At 38.8% G+C, this 20432-nt stretch overlaps 1 protein-coding gene and 1 long non-coding RNA gene across 2 annotated transcripts in view; one reads left to right on the forward strand and one right to left on the reverse strand.

Annotated features, from left to right (window-relative positions):
- Positions 1-20432, reverse strand: part of CACNA2D2 (calcium voltage-gated channel auxiliary subunit alpha2delta 2) — a 432295-nt gene that overhangs the window by 309566 nt on the left and 102297 nt on the right.
- LOC141551572 (uncharacterized) overlaps positions 1-20432 on the forward strand; it is a 29900-nt gene that overhangs the window by 5551 nt on the left and 3917 nt on the right. The window contains exon 2 of the long non-coding RNA XR_012484906.1: positions 7236-7357. This is a non-coding gene — a long non-coding RNA (uncharacterized LOC141551572). The remainder of the gene's footprint in view (positions 1-7235; positions 7358-20432) is intronic.

The raw sequence follows: 20432 nt of genomic DNA on the forward strand, positions 1-20432 counted from the left end.
CGATGATCCTACTTCTTGCTTGGCCAAGCCTTGGAATTCTATTTTAAGTATTTAACTGGCTTGCTGGGAAAGTCAACTACCCTTTTGGAGCTTCAGTTTAATAGCACCTAGCCCTCTCAGTGTTGCCAAGAACAAATGAGATAATGTATTCAAAGCAACATTGAAAATGAATGTAAATGCAAACCTTAGGTGGTCAGTAGGCATTTATTAAGCTCCTACTGTATGTCAGGCATTAACCTAAGGACTGGGGATACAAAGAGAAGCAAAAGGGAGCTGAGAATCTAATGGAAGGATCCACTCTTCAGACAACATTGCACAAACAAGTTATAAACAGGATAAGCTGGAAATAAACACAATATTATTGTGCTGTGATTATTATTATTGTTGATATTATTATTTCTTCCCCTTGGTCCTTTTCCCCACTCATTTATGTGTTTCTTAATCTCTTGGTCACAACAGAGGAAGGAAAGGAATAGCATTTACATAGCCCCTTCCATATACCAGGTACTACGATAATCACATTATAAATCTGATCTCATTTGATCTTCATAATACCCCTGGGAGGATAGTGCTATTATTATTCCTACTTTATAATTAAGAAAACTGAGGCAGACAATGGTTTAGGTGAATTACCAGGGGCATAGCAAACATCTGAATCAGAATTTGAACTTGGGTCTTCCTGGCCCACTGGACCACCTTTTTTTGCTATCTAAATATTGAGTGACAAAAAAAATCAAAGGACCTTGTTGTTATTTATCTTTTCCAGTCATCTTTTCCAAATCAGCAACCTTCACCCTCATGGTGGAAGCCCTTTTAGGAACATGCACTTTTTTGCTTTCGGAATTGGGCTGGATTATGCAAACAGGGATGCACACTGTAGCACAATGTCTCTGGGTGGATGGCACATCTATATTTTAGCCTTGGCAAGCACCACTCACCAGCCACAAGCTTTCCAAGTTCCCACAGCATGAAAGAGGCCAATAATACTCTTCCCATCGCCCAGTGGGGAAAACATAAGCAACAAGGGCACCTGCTCACCAAGCAGAGGCAAGGCTGCCTTCAGAGGCTGGTAGCTCTTGTCTGTGGTTCAAATTGCTTGAACATGTATTCAGCAATGAAGTACTCTATGCCACGGAAAAACACAAGGTTTACAGATAGGGCAGAGGCCCTGACTTTGTGAAGTTCACAGACTGTCAGGACAGCACACTAATGATATATGAAAAGGTACTATGTTAGTTAGGGGGAGGGAAACAGTCATTATCTTCAAAACAGATCTGAAGGAGTCCCGTATAGGAGCAATATCTGAGGTGGAGCTTAAAGTAGTAATTTGATAGAAGAGGGAAGAAGGGGGTGCACGCCTGGTTTGGGTAACAGAATGAAAAAAATATAGAGGTAAGAGACTACCAAGCATATTCCAGGATGAGATGGAGAGTAGAAGCAGGGGGTGGTGAAGTTTGGGGGAAGTAAAGAGTGAAGAAAAGAGGAATAAGAGAACATAACGTTGGAAAAGTTGGGTGACCCTTGAGCGTCCTTGAATGTCAGGAAAAGAAATCTGACCTTTAAATTAGTAAGTAAAAAGGGATCCACTCAAGATTTTTGAACAGTGACACAAGCCCATCCCCCTAAATCTCAAGGGCTCAGTGTATCCTTCGTAAGCTGTCAAAATGATCTCCCTAAAATATCTTTCACAATTGCCACTCTTGTACTAAAAACTGATAAAGGCTCTGTTTTGTTGAATGAACCAAGTCCAAACTTTGCCAACCCATCAACTACCTATTTGCCATATTTATTCACATATTCATCTTGGACTCCTTTCTTTGTCATCTGCTGAACACACCACACTTATTCCTGTCTCTGAGTATTTGCTTATTTCCCCCCCCCTTTCCCCTTTTCCTCTTACTCCACTTGTAAAATCAGGGAATCTTAGAATGTAGAACTTGGACTCCCTTCTTCCTCACCCCCATTTTAGAGGGGGAAACTGAGGCTTTCTCTATTGTCAGTCTTGGACAGAAAACTGGTGACCCTAAATATGGGTTTCCTGACCACCCTCTGCCCCAGGGTGGGTCTCTGTCATATCCTATTATTTCTTCTGGTATTTTCTCTAAAAATCTAAGTCAATTCCATGACACCGTTGTCATTTCCCTTCTCCTCTACACACTAATAACTCATTTAGTGTTCCTCAGCAACAAATCAATGCAACTATAAACTACATATTATTTCTATTTATATACTTTCATAGTTCTGTAATGATTTATCACCTCAAGTAGATCAAAAGCTTCCTGAGGGCCAAGAGTGGGTCTTTTCCTTATGTGACTCTTTCTTTCTCTGGGAGCACTGTTGGAGAGGAATGCTCACTCCTATCCAGATTCTCTCCAGACTCCCTTTCCTCCTCATCTTCTTCACCTATGCAAATAACCCAATATCTCCCCATTCTACCCCCTTTCTACTTCCCTTTTACTTATTGTCTTAATTTAAGCTTCCTAAGGGACAGTTTTGCTTTTTGCCACATTTGACAAACAACACATTTGTTGATATTCTGTTCTGTCCAACACTCTGTGATTCCATTAGGATTTTCTTGCTAAAGATACTGGAGTGGTTTGTCATTTCCTTCTCAGCTCATTTTACACGTGAGGAAACTAAGGCAATCATGGTTAAGTCACCCAGCTAGTAAGTGTCTGAGGCTGGATTTGAACTCGTGCCTTTCACTCCAAATCTGGTGCTTTATCTACTGCACCATCTAGCTGCCCCTTTTTGCCACATAGCAAACACTTAATAAATATGTGATCTATTGCTGATCTACTTGTTGAGTGATTAAATGCATGAAAGTTCAGAAATTAGATTTTTGAAAGATTCATATAAATTTTCATTTTCATTTTCAATCATTATGATTAAATAAGAGTAATTAGTCTGAAATCTAGATTTTTATAAAAAAATTCAAACTTCACTACTTTCAAGTACACAGACAATAAGGACCATCTATAGGATAATGTATCACTCTTTTCCCCCCAAAAGATTTTCCTGATAGGCTATAATAAACAGATAGGAATCATTTGTAATTAACACATTACATACAAATTGACTGGACTTCTTAGTGCTTTAAAGAGTAATTTTTTTAGGCTAAGCATCTTTTCCCAAGAACTTCCTCTGAACATAATGTCACAAATTCTTTGTTAATTTAATATTGTATAATATAATTTGTTTTTGGTGGGGTTGTAGTTATTAATATCATTAAATATAGTCTAGGAAGTGCTACAAGCTTAAGATGTCAAGGAGACCCGTGAAAGCTGGGCAGGACCCCAGGCTGAGCTGAAAAACAGCTTTGGGTGTCAGACAAGTATCACAGATGGGCTGTCTTCCCCCTCTTAGCCCCTCAGGATTCTCAACATGCCAGGGTACATTTTCTTCAAGACTTCATGCCCCTGGTTTCCAAGCTTCACTTAGAGACCACAGAGTAGACATTTAGGCCTAGGGATAAATTGGTTTTTAAAAGCAAGGGGCAAGAAAAGGCAGGTGTCTTAAACTTGATGATTTTAAAAGCTGTGGAGAGAAATGAAAATTCCTTGGAGCTTTCATCCTTCACCATGTCCTTGCTGAACCCTCATCTCAGCTATGTAGGCCTGGTTGAAGTCTTAAGTCCCTGCTCTGTCATTTGCTAAAATGGAAGGGTTGAGAGAAGGTTGAGATCAAATGGTCTCTGAAATCCCTTTCAGCATAAATATTCTGAGAATCTGGGAGGTGCAGACCCAGGCCTGGTCTGGAGAGGAGGAGAAAAAGGACATGCTTTTCTCTACAACACCATGGTCTTAGGGGTGAATGAGGAGAAGGAAGATTCACACACAATGAACAATACAGGATATGATTAAGCGTTGCGTCATCTGGTATAGACTGTGAGAACTATAAATGGTCAGAGGATAACAGCATCAGTATGGGCAGGGAATGGAAGAATCAGAAATGGAAGTCTTGGATGGAGTGACAGCTCTTAAAATGGGTCTTGAAAAGATAGAGATGATTTGGACAGATGGAGAAGAGAGGAGGCCATTCTAGGAAGGGGAGGAGATATCGCAAGCAAAAAAGTATGCCATCCAGAATAAGCACAAAGTATGTAAGTAACCAAGACCAGTAAGAGTCAGAGAACAAATGGAGGAGGAACAGCTGAGAAGCTGGAAAGGTAGCTTGAATCAGGACATGAAAGACCTCCAAAGTTTGGAGTTTGGATATGATCCCATAGACAGTAGAGAGTCAGTGATGGTTTATAAACAGGGAAGGGAATATGATTGTAGGGAGTTTAGTCTGTCACTGTGTATAAGATGAATTCAATTCACCAAATGTATTAAGCTCCTATTACATGTAGATGGAAGACAAAAATGAGTAAAAAGATAGAATTTCTGACCTCCCAGAGCTTGGCTGAATAGAAACACATACAAATTACTATATTGTATAGAGAAAAAAATACAGATATATCGACCATGTATAAATGCTATTTATATATATTTAGATATTCTATATAGAAATAACCTGTTTTTATAATGTCAAGCAATAAACAAAGTCAGTGAATAAAGATTTAAGTACCTACCATGTGCCAGACACTGTGCTAAGTGCTTGAAAATACAGAGGTAAAAGATGGACCCTGCCTTCATGGAGCTTTCCACAGTGCTGAAAAGATTAACACAACACTTTTCTTAAAATAGTTCTAGGAGGTAAGGGTGCAAGTAATCCACCCATTTTACAGATGGGGAAAGAAAGACTCAGAAAGCCTAAGTGATGTCAGTCAAATAGAGGAGGAAGGAAGTAGGACCTGAAGCCAATTCTTCTGACTCAAAGTTGGGTTCTCTTTCCTCTCTCTGCCACAAAGGGTGATATACCCTGATTTAAAATATGTGCTCATGGTAAAAAATCAGAGACCTTGGTTTCAGATGTGCCACTTTCTGTATGACCTTGGATAAATTGCAACTTCTCTGGGCTGCAGTTCCTTATCTATAAAATGAAGGGACTAAAGTTAGCCAGCTGCTAAGTAAGGTCCCTTTCAACTTGAAATCTATGATCCAATGATCTCCAGGCTTAGGGGTCTACTGCTCTCAGGGCTCTTAATACAGATGCCTTTCATCACCTGATCTGTGGAGCAACCTGAGCCCAGAGAAGAATTGACAAAGGCCATGGTTCACTAGCTGAGAATATGGAACTTCATCCTTGCCTGAGAGAACTCTCTCCTTCCTTGTATCCGAGGGATGCCTGCCACCTGAGAATTACTCCACAGAAACACATATTCAACAGCATTGAAATCTCTGCTGTTCTTCCGGGGAGAGGGACATACTCATGGAAGCATATGTGTGTGTGTGTATTTTCTTCACAAAGAATAGAGACTGGCTCGGCGATTTCCTAGATATAAGGAACTCCCAGGGGAGGCTACTCACTTCACCAGCATGGACTGCCATTTTTGCAGAGTTTTAATTCCAGGGTTTGTTTTTTCATTTTCTTGAGTCACAATGCTCCTTTGGGCAGTCTAATAACCCTATGGATCACTGCTTGGAATGTTTTCTAAGTGCATAAGGCATATACAAGTAAAATGGAAACCATTTTTTTCTTTTGTTTTGCTTCTTTCACAACAAGACTAATATGGAAATATATTTTACAAGATTGCACATATATAACCTATATCAAATTACTTACAATCTTAGAGAAGGAGGAAGTAAACGAGGCAGGGAGAAAATTTTGGAACTCCAAAATTTCAAAAGAATATTACAATTTGTCTTTACATGTAGTCAGAAAAAATATTATTAGAATGGAAAAATATATATCAAAATACAATTATCAAAAATATTAAAATAAAACACCCAAGATCCAAATTCACAGATCCCACTGTCAAAACCTCTGTTTTAGAAGTTTCTTAGGGAATTGAGAAGTAAACCCTGGTTAAGCACAGATTGCTTCAGCAAACTCCAAGAAAAAGGAGATAACACAAGCCCCCCTGACTTTGAAGCTATTGTTTATCTACTGAACCACACTACCTCTCTTTCTTTACAAATATCACAAAATTAGCATGTGAACATTGACAACAGAACTGTTTTTTACCTAGATGTTGAGCCCACAAGTGACTGATGGGTTAGTGGAAGCTTTAAGCCCCCTTTTGTAGATTTTAAAAGAGACTCTGGTTTCTCATCTCAAATAATGCAACATGAAGAAGCATAATGAATGGAAAGAAAAGAAAAGCAGAGAACATGGAGGTTTAGGAATCAGGGTGAAGGATGAAGGGAATAGAGAGAGGAAGGAAGAAGAAGGAGAAAATATAGGTCCCTCATATGGAGAATACAACTCCTGCCTTTAGGGAGATCCACTTCTGAGGAGGAGGCAAAGTCCTTCCTCAAAGAGTTTGCCATCTAAAAGAAAGATACTGTCCTAGACTTGAGGAAGACCTTAGGCTGACATGGAAACATAGCCCTTGTACCTCGGAAGTCCCTTGTCTAAGGGGAGCCTCCTGGACTGAGGAGGGACACAAGTCTCTTGCCAAGGAACAGCCTTTGTTTTTTGTGGGGAAGATTTTCCCAAATAATATGTGTCCATTTAAGCTGAATCTTATTTTGGGGTTCCCAGCACTTTCCACTGCTTCCCCCCAAAAGTCTCAAGACCTAGCAACGGCTTCTTCACTGCCAGTTTCTGCGCCACTTAGCAACAGAGACAATTTACATAATGTATCAGATCCAAGAGCCAGCACTAATGGGGAGGGGGAAGAAGGGAAATCAAGAGTGCCCATTATCTTCTCCTCGGGAGGGGGAAAAGAGTACCCGCGTGAGCCAACAATTCCCTACATTCCACTCCATAGGGGCCGGGCTACTGGGCCGGGACTACCTAGAAGGACGGAATGTGTTCTTCAGCAGGGGTTCCCGGCCAGCCCCCTCCCTCAATGCTCAATAATACACCTGTATGAGACCTGTCAGGCAGCCATAAATGCCCTTTAAGTAGTACTGCTCTCTATTGAGAGGCGCTGAAAGGAGCTATTTCACTGAGCAGCTGTTAATGGAATAACCTTGTTAAAGAGAGAATTTTACAGGGAGAAAATTTCCAAGAGCCACCAGATTTTCAACCCAAATCCACTTAGCTTTCACAGATCATCCAAGGTCCCCTTCTTTGCCCAAACCAAATCCCTCAGCAACCCGTGTGGGGCTCCCTTTACCCTTGATCCTCTGGTCTCTCTGGGCCTAGCCTCAGATCTCTGACATCATTTTCCTTTTCTGTGGCAGCCCTATAATCACTCTCCCCACTGGATCCAGTTCGATAGCTGCTGGGGGCGAGCAGCTCATATTCAACTACAAACGTCGCCAGGCAATGTAAGCTGGGAGAATACATACAAATTACTGGCACGGTAATTGCTTTTTGTATAAATGTTCTTTTTAAAAGTTTTCCCCAGTGTGAAAGTCCCTCTTTTAAAAAGAATAAATTTGCCGCACACCAATTTATTCAAAGCCTGTAGATTCAGTATAATGAAATTCTCCCTAAGTAAATATCTGATAACGGCATAAATGGTTACCACTTGACCCCAAGTTCTGGGATTTCTCCACATGACAGCACTAATGCAGAGCAACAGGAGGTTCAGATGTGCCTGCCCAGCAGCCTCCGGAAAAGGGAACAGCTCTGGGGCATGGGGCCAAGGTCTAGCCCTTCATTCTCTTACAGGGACAGACCTAGAGTTTCCTCCTTCCTCTCCTTTCCTGCTTAATGTCCAGAGCAAGCAGGGCAGGAGTGAGCCACCTTTGGGGCTCCTAGAATAGGGGTCCATTTGTGCCTTCCCAGTGCATTCTATCTTTAAAGATCTACTGGGACCTGAAATCACCCCTTCGGGGACTCTCTTTTTGTTTACATTAGAAATAAATCTGAAGTGTGTGGGGGAGAGATGCTAGACCATTTCTCCCTCTTGTTCTTGAAGAGTATATTTGCTGAAGGTTGTTTTTTTTTCTTTTTATTTACATTAGGAATAAATCTGAGATGGATGGGGAAGGGATGTTATACTACTTTCCCCCTTTGTTCTTGAAGAGCATATTTGCTTGCCAGAGAAGGTTAGCTTCTTGAAGGTAGGGACTATTTTTTTCATATTGACTCTGTATCCCCAGTGCTAGCACACGGTAGAGACTTCATAAATGCTTGTTGGATCTGATTGCCTCCTTTCATGAGTGTTCATCTCATTTCCCCCAACTTATGGTTTGGTTTGTTCTTTAGGACCTATTCCAGGGTTGTGAACAGGGATTGGGGACCCAGGGAAGAGTGGTTGATGAATATATTCAGTAGAAATCTGCAGGGAGGTTGAAGATCTTTTGTTACTTCATAGCCATCATGTCCAGACATTATATAATAGCTCCTGGGCTAGTCTCTTTTTTATCCCTATTTCTCTACTTAATCCACAAAATCCCATCTAATCAGGATTCATAAAGCCTAAAGCTAGTAATGACCTCTGAGATTACCCTAATTCAGTTACAGGTAGGAAAACTGAGGTTTAGAGAGGGGAAATGGCTTGGACAGTTATAGCCAGTTAGTGGCTGAGCTGAGACTAGCTCTAAGGGCTCTTGGAGTGCTTTCCAATAAATGCCTTCAACACCTCTCTTTTTTATTTACACCCATACACATGTGTTATACACACATATCCTAAGCTTAGAAGGTGATACACTGACTCTTCCTAGCATGATGGGACATCCCCCACACACAATCTCAATGTTCTTCCTCCTTTCTTTAGCTTTACCTCTTCTCCCTGAACCTTGCCTGCCCCCAAACCTTTTCTACCATTGCTTATGCTGTCCTCTTTACTCCATGGAATGCATTACTCTCCAATTTATCTTATCCTTCAAGACTCTGCTACCCCCTTCCAGAAGCCTCTACCAATTTCTCCCCTCAAATAAACTGGCACTTATTATCTCTAACACTCAAACTTTACGTTTAATCTTCATTCATGTCCACTTCTCTAAATGTTTTCTATGTGAATAGTGGCTTTTAAACTAAACTTTGAGTTCCAGGGAGAGTGAGATGCTTTTGTTTCTTGAGACTCTTTTAATGGTGACTTCTCTCTTGTCTTACATCTTGAAGATCTAGCCAGTCAATCAATAAGCACTTATTAAGCACCTACTATTGCAGTTAGGTGGCATAGAACACCAGATTGGAATCAGGAAGACTCATCTTCTGGACTCAGGTACTTACTAGTGGGAATCTAGGCAAGTCCCTTAATCCTATTTGCCTCAGTTACTTCATCTGTTAAGTGGACTAGAGAAGGTAACATCAAACTACTCCAGTGTTTTTGCAAAGAATGCTACAAATTGGATTATGAAGGACCTACTATGTAGCAGACTCTGTGCTAAGTGCTGGGGATATAGAGAAAGATAAAAGACAGCTCCTGCTCTTGAACACAACCCTGTCTGAAGCAGGGAGTCTGGAGAGGTTCCAGCCTATTTGGTCCTGCATCACATATCATTTGCATGTCATGGCATTACTTCCCTGATTTCATGGTCCTCTTCGAGAAAGGACAAACAACATTCTGGTCCTGCAAGATTCTGACTCAGGCTTGGACCCTGAGCTCCTGAATCCTATAATCTCAGCAGTAAAGAAGTTATAGGCCATCTAGTCCATGCTTGGTACAAGTAGAGGAAACCATATTGTTCATATTCTGCTTGAGTACTTCCAAAGATGGGAAGCTAACTATTATTTCCTAAGGTAGCCCATCTTGTTGTTGGGCAGCTCTTGTTAGTAACTTATTTATTATAATTTTAAATAATGTTGCATATTATATATAAAACACACATATATAACTATAATGAGTCAAAATCTATAGCTTTATAGAATCACAGAATACTGAAGTTGAATATTTTAGTTTAACTCATGTTTGAGCAGAAACCCCTTCTATAACATCCTTTATGAGTGCTGGAAAATTTCCAAAAATGGAGAACTAGCTGTTCCCTATGGCAGCCCATAAAGTTTTTATTCAGTTTTGATCACTAAAAAGTTTGTCCCATATCTAACCCTAACCTGATTTCCATTTCTAACTCCAATTCTCTGTGCCTTCCCCCACTGCTTCACATTCTGCCCTTATAGTGTAGCAATAGAAATCTGATTCCTTCTTCCACATAATAATCCTTCCAATGCAGTAAGGGATGTTGCTTCTTGTATCTTCTCTTTTCTAGGGTTGATACCCTCAGCAATAACATTTGCCAGCTCTTTCAGTACCCAAGATACAGCTCATCTTGGCCAACAAACTTGAATTCATACAGAGCATCAAAGATCTCTCTTACTGATTACTCCTTAGTAATCTTGGGTATCAACTTTCTATTTGTGTTTTGTCATTTCGAGAGCAAAAGTCATTTTCATTGGCAGAGAAAACAGAAATGAAATGAGGATTGAGCAGTTCTGCCTTCTTTCTGCTGCCAGTTTTCCCAATCATATATAATCTAAGAACATACTTCTCTTCTTTATTTTTTTCCTTCTAATATACTTGTATAGAACTCACCCCTTTTGACATTCTTGGTTTTCTCTCACCAGCCTCAGCTTCTTCTAAGCTCTAGCATTCCTGACGCTATTTTATAGGACAATAGGAAATTCTCTTTCATTAAGAAGAGGAGATAAAGACATTTTCCCCTTGTGCCAAAGATAAGAGGGGGAAGCCATGCTTTATATTTGTCCTCTCCTACTCAGATTTGTTTTCATCTTCTCTGTATTTCTTTTTAAAACTCTAAATTTAGGGTGCATCCACATTGATTTAGTTATTAGATAACTGATATTTTTTTCTCTTCCCCCTCCTCACTGGAATTGAGTCCCTTTGTGTCTTTAGAATTTCATTCATTTTTTTTTGTACTTTTGATTTCTTTTTTAAAAAAATTAAATTTAAACTTTTAAATTATATGTCAAAGGAACTTTAACATTTGTGTTTTAAAATTTTGAGTTCCAAATTCTGTTCTCCCCTCCCTTTCCTTTTTAACGAGAAAGCAAGCACTTTGATATAGAATACATGTGTAGTCATGCAAAATATATTTCTATATTAGCCATGTTTAAAAAGAAAACCCAAACCCAAACCAAGAAAAATAAAGTTTAAAAATGCATTCAGTATCTGCATTCAGATCTCTATCAGTTCTTTCTCTAGAGGTGGATAATATTTTTTTTTTATAATTCATTCAGAATTGTCTTGGATCATTGTATTGCTGAGAATAACCAAAAGCATTCACAGTTGATCTTTGTAGAATATTGCTGTTTTATTGTGTACAATGTTCTTTGGCTCCACTTACTTCACTGCTCATCAGTTCATGTAAGTCTTTTTAGATTTTTCTGAAATCCTCCTCTTGTTTTTGTTTTGTTTTTTTTTTAAGCATAATAGTATTCCATCACAATCATGTGCTGTATCTTGTTCAGTCATTCCCTAATTGATGATTATTTTCTCAATTTCCAATTCTTTGCCTGAATTTTCTTTGTTCTCTTTGGGATGCAGACCTAATGGTTGTATTGATGGGTCAAATTTTTATAGCCCTTTTGGGTACAGTTCCAAATTGCTCTCAAGAATGGTTGGATCAGTTCATGACTCCTCCAACAATGCATTAATGTACCAATTTTCCCACATCCCCACCAACATTTGTTATTTTCTTTTTCTGTTATATTAACCAATCTGGTGTGAGTTGATACCTCAGAGCTGTTTTAATGTGGATTCCTATAATCAGTAATGATATGGGGCATTTTTTCCATATGAAAAAATAATTTTGATTTCTTTCTCTGAAAACATAACCTTTGATTATTTGTTGATTGGGGAATGACTCATTCTTATAGATTTGATTCAATTCTCTATATATTTGAGAAATGGGGCCTTTACCAGAAAAATATTTCCCTCCTGTGTTTTTTGGTTTTTTTTTTGTTTTTTTTTTTTTTTTTTTTTTTTGCTTTCCTTCTAATTTTTGCTGCCTTAGATTTATTTGTGCAAAAAAATTTAAATTTAATGTAATTAAAATTATTCATTTTACTTCCTGTAATGCTCCTTTCTTTTGTTTTGATTTAAATTCTTCCCCTGTTCATAAATTTAACAAGTTAAGGTATTTTATGCTTCCCTAATTTTCCTCTAATATCTCCTCCTTTAAGTCTAAATCATGAATATATTTTGACTTTATCTTGATATACATTGTGAGATACTGGTCTATACCTAGTTTCTACTTAGAATTTCACTCTTGAGTAGTTCTCATCCCTTCTGGAATGACTCCCATATAGAATTTGAGGCTATGAAATCCTACCAATTCTTTTGAACTCTTTGAAAACTGCTTTTCAAAAATCTGGGATGCATATCACACAATCCCCAAATTTTCTTTCCTTCTGTACCATGAATTTTAGGAGGGAGTGATCACTTATCTCCAAAATTCCCATCATTTTCAACCCAGCAGCCTGTTCCCCTCTTAAGTAAAATAGAATATCCTCTTGTTGCTTTGTCCATCTTCTAAAGAATCAAGTTATTATCAAGACTAGTCAAAAATTATTAACTGCTCTGATCTCTCATCATTATTATACTATATATACTAATATACTATTACTATACTCTGGGCCAGGCCTGTGATGTTTCTCAAAGTCCCCATTTATTTCCTCTTTTTCTCAAGGTGGTCTATAGCAATGCTTCTTAAACTGAGGGTTGTGACCCCATATGAGTTTTCATAATTGAATGTGGGAGTTGCAAAATTTGGATTTATTATCAGTTAATATTTGATTTGTATATCTATTTATATTCTTGTATATTCTATTTATATTCCCCAGGTACATACCTGGGGTTACATAAAAATTTCTTGGACAAAAAGAAGGCATGAGTGGAAAAAGTGTAAGAAGAGTTGGTCTATATATTCCAGTAACAAAATCATGTTTGTTCATTCCTCCACTCTTCTTTATCCACATTCTCTTTACCATGCTTTCCTTCTCTGGCTTTTGGATCTCTCATGTAAGTAAATCTTCTTACTATATAATGTTACATGTCACATGTGCCTCTTTTTGCCATCCCAAATTTCTTTTGAATAAGACATCTACTTATCCAGAGTCACTCAAGGCATGGGTTTCAGCCCACTATGTTTCAATGATACTTATGAAGTCAACTTTTCCTCCTCAATGGGAGTGAGAAGGGCAAAAGAGTGATCAAATGTTCTAGGAAAATTCAAGGAAGGAAAGATTACTTTCAGCCACAGGGACCAGGGAAAACTTCAAGGAGGAAATGAGTCTTGAAAAAAGAATTCCAGCAGGCAGAAATGAGAAGGGAGTGGGTGTCCCAGGCATGAGAAATGGCTTATGCAGATGCACAAGGGTGGGAGAGACCAAGCTGAGATCAGGATAAAGCTGGTATTATGATTTTGGCTGAATTGGGATGGGAATAGTGTCAAAAAAGGTAGGAAAGGTAGCTTGGAGCCAGATGACAGAAAATTTTAAAAGCTAGCCCAGGAGTTTATATTATATCCCTTTGGCAATGGGGATCCACAGATAGATTTTGAGCAGAAAGAGACACAGTTTGCTGAGAGAGATTATTTTAGCTTCTATGTAATGGATGGATTGGAGAGGTGAGGCGTAAGAAGAAACCTTAATAGGAGGACCTATTAGGAAGCTAGGACACTAGGTTAGGTCACAGCTGGCAGCCTGGTAGTAGTGTGTGCTGAGGAAGGCTAGATAGGAGAACTATTATCAAAGTGGATTGACAGGATTTAAGGATTAGATGTGGAAATTAAAGGGAGTGGGAAGAGTCAAAGTTGCCTGGAGTTTTGAGCCTGTGTTACAGGAGGATGATGGCGTCATGAAAAGAAATAGAAAATTGTGAGCGGTTAAATGTCGGGGCTAAATTTTTTTTTCTTGGATCAAATGGTGCAAGAAAGATGGGGATATGGGAAAGAAAAAAAAGCCTGACATTCTGACTCTTAGTCCAAAGATGTTTCCAAAGCAAGACATTCCCTTTCCAGTTTTCTTAAACAGCAGATCAAAAGGGGCAGCAAGATGGAGCAGCAGATAGAGCACCGAATCTGATAGAGTTAGGAAGACCTGAAATCAAATCTGGCCTCTTATTATACTTATTAGCTGTATGACTCTGGGCAAGTCACTTAACCTCATTGCCCTCCCCCCAAAAAGCAGCAACAACAAAAAACAGAACCAGACTAGAGTCCAAGGCTGAGGATCCGACCAGACCTTCCCATTCCTAGGGCAAGAGGAGGGGTGGGGGATAGCAGATACCCAAAACAAGAGGAGGATGAAAAAGATCAACAACCAGACATCACTTCTCCATTCTGGAGAGTCTATAAAGCCCCAATGTAAGGCAGCAGAGCCTACAAGGCAACATTTATCCTTGGCTGGGGGGGGGCAGCCTGTGGGAAGCAGAGTCTGGGCTCTCTAGTGAGTGATCTCCTTTGAGCTGAACCTCAACTTCTCAGCTGTGCTAATTAATTGCTTAAGTAGTTCTCACCCTGTCTCTGACACAGCTATCAGCATCCTTCTTCTCCATTTATGGCCTCTGTATCATCAGTTCTCTACCTGACAACAACCAGCAAATGGCAGCGTTCCCTCCCTGACTCTCCATTTCTCACACCCCCATACTCACACAACCCCACAGTTTATGGAAACACACTGCAAACAGCCAATTCACACCATCCACATCGTGGGAGCTGGAGCAGCACCTCTGTGTTTGTTAAAGTCTGCCCTTCCTATTGCAATTAGCAAAGCACCCCCCCTTCTCTGTGCTGCTGGTCCCTACCCTCTATCTCTGCACCCCTCTCATCTCTAGGGATCTCCCAGTATTTATTCTTTCTCTCTGCCTATTAGAAATTAATCTTGTGGAAAGGCCTGGGGGAGGCTTAAGAAACACAGTTTGTACTTCCAAAAGAAAATTAAATAATTAACAAATAAAAACTCCCATTTCTGTAGCACTATAGCTTAACAAAAGTACTTTTCTCTGGGCCTCAGTTTCATCATCTGAAAAATGGAACTCTTAATACTTGTACCTGTGATCCTATAGTACAAATTATCTTTCAGATGATGAAACTGAGGTCCAATTAAGGCAAGGGTTTGGCCCAAGGGCATACAGGGGTAAAGCCTAAAGCTTTTGTTACCAATTTCAGGGCATTTTCTCCCTATAGCATTTGGAAGAGATGTTGCTGGGACTTCATGATATGAATTCATAAACAAGGGGTTAGATATGTGGTGTGAAGGGTCAATTATTTTTTCCAACTTTTAAAAATATTTTTAAAGTTTAAATTCCAGATTCCACCTCTCTTTCCTTTCCATCTCTCTCCCTGAGATGGCATGTAATCAGATAGAAGCTATATCTATGCAATCACGCAAAACATTTGAAGGGCCAATTACCAAAAAATGTGGTTAGTCAGGGAGGACTTCCTAGAGGAAAGAAGTTTTAGAGAGGGAGATAGTTTATAAGAAGTGAAAATGCATGAACTAAAAGTGAGTCCATGGGATGGTAGCAGAATTAGTCACTATGGAAAATAATTTGTAAAGAAAATATTTGGGATCAGGTGTGGAGGGAAAATTAGAGACAGAAAGTAAAGCATGTGGCTATGGGAAGTAGAGAGAAATGAGTAGTTATATGGAAAGAGGATGGATTATTGGAGGGGCCTTCATCAGCGTTTTATCAACCTTATGAGATCCTCCCATTCCATTTTATGTAAGTCTTAAATCGTTTTCTCAGTGCACAGCTCTGGTATCTTTCAACTCCCCTATTTAAGGACCCATGATGGTTCTTTCTTATCTTTAGACCAGATCAAACTCGCCTTTTCTTACAACCTCTCTAGTTCTCTCCTGATGAGAGCCATCTGCTGAGGTCAAGCTCACTTCTCTCTCTGAACATTACAAAACAAGTTTATTCTCACATCCTCTTCTCATCCTCTTCTTTGTTCATGCTTTCTTTCCCCCCTCACCTACTTCCCTGAATTTATTTCCAAGATTTAACAAATGTAAGTCCAATTGCTCTCATATATCACTTCTTAAAGAGGCAAGCTCTGGGTTGGATACCAAGGTGCAGCAAGATATAGTGATGGGAGTTTTGGCCTGAGAGTCAGATGATCTGGTTTCTAATCCCAGCTCTGCTACCTGTGAACCATGTGCACTTGAGCAAGTCACTTAATTTCCATTTTCTTAACTGAAAAAATCAGGGTATTGAACTCTATGATCCCTTTCCATTTGTTTCTAATCTTCCATGACAATAGGATACTCTAATCTTTGCTGATGGCTCTTTTTTCCATATTCTATAATCTGGTGCTAGCTACCATCTAAATGGGTAGATGGAAGAAAGGAATCCTACACATGATATACCTGGAGTTTATTGAGAACTCATAACAAGATGATGGACAAGATGGAGAAATAAACTAATTTAACAATAGATGGATGAGTTGATTCCAAGAGTAGCAGCTAAAATCAATCTCATCATATTATTCTTCTGTTCAAAAATGCATACTGCCTAATAAAGTTCAAATTTCTTTGATGTTGTTGCCAAAATCTTACCTTTCCTTTTTTCCTTTTAGATTGCCTAACTTTTATTGTTTTCTTTTTTTCTGGTTTTATATATTTACATTAATTTTTAAATACATAAAAATAAAAATTTTTATGAATCATGTTGGGAGAGAAAAATCAGAACAAAAGGGAAAAACAATGAAAGAGAAAAAAAACAGAAAAAGTGAACATAGCATGTGTTGATTTATATTCCGTATCTATAATTCTCTCTTTGGATGCAAATGGTGATTTCTGTCCCAAGTTTATTGGGATTATCTTAGATCACTAAACAGCTGAGAAGAACCAAGCAAGATTATTGTACAATCTTGCTGTTATTATGTATACTGTACTCCCTATTCTACTTGTTTCATTCAGCATCAGTTTGTGTAAATCTTTCCAAGTCTTCTAAAATCAGTTTGCTAATGATTATTACAAACAATAATATTCCATTATTTTCATATACCATAACTTATTCAACCATTTCCCAATTGATGGGCATCTATTTATTTTCCAATTCTTATTTGTTACCACAAAAAGAGCTGCTACAAACATTTTTGCACATGTGGGTCTTTTCCCCTCCTTTATGATTTCCTTGGGATACAGATCCAGTAATGACACTGTTGGGCCAAAGAATATGCACAATTTGATAGCCCTTTGGGCATAGTTCCAAATTGCTCTCAAGAATGGCTGAATCATTTCACAACTCTATCAACAACAAATTAATGTCCCAGTTTTCCCACATTCCCCCCAACATTTATCATTATCTTTTCTTGTCATCTTAGTCAATCTGAGAGGTGTGAAGTGGTACCTGAAAGTTGGTTTAATTTGCATTTCTCTAATCAATAGTGATTTAGAGCATTTTTTCATATGACTATAGATGGCTTTAATTTCGTCACCTGAAAATTGTCTGTTCATATCCTTTGACCATTTATCAGTTGAAGAATGACTTGTACCATCTTACCTTTCCAAACCTTATTCCACATTTCTTCATTCCAAGTTCAATTCCAGCCAAAATTGACAACTATAAGCACCCCAACATGACCTGTGACTTTCTCTTTCATGCCATTGCTCATGCTGATTTCTATAATAAAACCCTCTATGCCCCTCCATCCAGTAAATTCTCTATTCTTTGAAGACCAACTCAGGTGTCACCTCCATAAGGAAGTCTTCCCTGACTTTCCCAATTTATAGTAACCTTCTTCCTCCACTCAGACCTCATAGAGCCCTTGTTCTTTCATCTTCCTCTTGGCAAATAAAACATATATTAACTATCTCAGAAACATATTAATACCTCTTTCAATACATGTTTAAGCTTTGCTGCAGCTCCATTCAAGCTCAGGATGAGATAACTGATCTCTGGGTCAGAGGCGATTCCTGTGTCAGTCATCAGCATAAAGCTGTAGGTGAGGTCTATAAAGGGAGATTTGACATTTGATTCAGTTTTTTCTTCTGGAAAATGCAGATTGAATGCAAATTAACACATGCTCTGTCCACTTCTTTTTTTTTCCTGTTTTTTTTTCCTTTCCCATGTTTTTCCTCTCTTGTTCTGATTTTCTCTCCCAACATGATTCATAAAGCAAAGTGTATTAAAAATAAATGAATCAATAAATAAATTTTTTAAAAAATGAAATTAGGCATGAATCAAGGAGATGCACATTTGTTAAAGGTGCTTTCTAGCACAAGGTCCTAACTAGAAAGGGATTCCCTACAGATGGTGAGGTACTCCAGATGTTTTCACTTGTCAACACTGCTCTGAGTGCATCAAACCTTGGAATGCTGTACAATCTCTTGAGGAATGTATACACTCAAAAGAGTCTAGCTTACCTATTCACATAAGAAACACTAAGAATTCTGATGATCTAACCTATGATAAGAAATTGGAAGGACAGACAGTAGAACTGGTCCACCAGTATATTCAAACACACATACAGACAGACAGTCAAAGAACTGGGCTGAGAATTCAGAGTAGGAAGGGAGAAGGATGGATTGCATTTGAGAAACTTCATTTTCTTCAATGACTCCCAAAATTTTCACTGAAACCCAATTCCCTATTTTTAACACTAATATTTTTCTAGTGATGCTGTATTATTGTGAGTTATGGAATGCTACAGTCTTCAAGGAATCAAAATTGCAAGTTGCTAACAAGGTGGTAGGTGTAAATATATCATAGTATATTGTGAATTATGAATTGCACACGTGAAATGACATAAAAGATACCACAAATATGTACAAGAAGAATAGGAGGTGGGATGATTATACAGTTAGAATGAGGAATAAGCTAATTGACAATGTAAATTGCATGCACACCAATATAAACTCAAGAGACGAAGAAGGTCTCCATTATGTTGGGTAGTCCTCCTCCATAGGCTAAGAAAGATGACATGAACAAATGGCACAATGAATAAAGTACTAGATCTGAGTTCAAATAGTCTCCCAACACCTACTAACTGTGTGACCCTGAATAAGTCACTTAATCCTGTTTGCCTCAGTTTCCTCACCTATAAAATGATTTGAAGAAGGAAATGGCCAATCACTCCAGCACCTCTGTGAAGAAAACTCCAAATGGGGTCAATGGAAGAGTAGGACCCAACTAAAAAATAGCTGAACAACAACATAAAAAGAAACTACATAAAATAGGCAAATGTTGTGTAATATGGCTTAGAATTGTGTTTTTTTTGTCCTTTTTGCAAGTGGATTGGATTGGAGTGAGGGAGGGTAGATAGATGAGCAAGGTCATCTATCTCACATTCTCCTCCAGAGCCATCTGGGTCCAGTGGCAAGATACAGATTAGGATGCCTGGAAATGGCCCTGGATACAGCATAGGATCTTGGCCTTTTCAAGTTAAATTCTTTAACAGGTCTCAGATTTTCCTAAGTAATGCTCATCTATTGATAAAGGCTAGGTAAGAAATTAGGCAAAGAATGGCATCTTTTACCTATATGACTTAGGATCTGCTCTACTGGAAAGAGGACCTTGTGATACTCAATTTACCAATCAATAATTTATTAGTCATTTACTATCTGCCAGGCACTGGGCTAAGCTGATGCTTTTATAAAGTAGGAGGGTTGCACTAGATGGTCTTAAGGTCTTTTTCCACTCTAAATCCTATTACTATGGGCTAAAGATCTCACTGCCTGTCCAGGATTCATTAATAGCAGAAGAGGCTTTAAACCAATGGAGTCAAGCAATGTATTCTCTCTCCTAGGTTTTCCTTTCCCCTCATCACTCACACTATGTAGATCCCATATCTGGTTATCGATTAATGGGATTAATCAAACTAGAAAGATTGATAGATCAATATCTGCTGAAGAAAACCCAGACTATTCTGGCCCTCAGTTTCCTCATATGTAAAATAAGAGGGTTTGAATAGATGACCTGTAAGGGCCCCTCAAAGTCTGACCATATGGGCTTCTTTGAGCCAGAGAACTGTAGTAGAATACTTGAACAGAGAGTCAGAAAGCTGGGATGGAGCACTGGCGGTACCACTTAGTAACCCTGATGTCTTGGACACTAGGGGCAGCATGTTATGGTGGAGGGAGCATTGGATCTGGAGTCAGGATTCCCATCCACAAGCAAGGGGAATCTTAAGGAAGTCACAGCTTCCCTAAGCTGTCCTTTCCTTATCCATAAAATGGCAATAATAGCACCTGCAATGTCTCCCTCATGAGTGATCTTAGGCTCAAATGAGATAATACAGATAAAGGACTTTGAAAACCCCAAAATGCTACATAAATGCCAGCTCCTTTTTATATTATTATTATTACTTCCTTCTGAGACTCAATTTTCTCATCTATATAATAGGGATAATAATTCTTACATTCCCACACCACAGAGGAGTGAGTACTCTGGGAGGAGAATGAGATAAAGGGTTGGAAGTGCTTAATGGTGTCAAATCCAATCTAAGTGGGAGGGATCACTTACAGATGCTGAACTGCTTAGCCTATGAGGGGATTGCTAAATAGGCTTGGGGTGAAAC

Source organism: Sminthopsis crassicaudata, chromosome 1 (genome assembly GCF_048593235.1).
Source record: "Sminthopsis crassicaudata isolate SCR6 chromosome 1, ASM4859323v1, whole genome shotgun sequence".
NCBI classification, from domain to species: domain Eukaryota; kingdom Metazoa; phylum Chordata; class Mammalia; order Dasyuromorphia; family Dasyuridae; genus Sminthopsis; species Sminthopsis crassicaudata.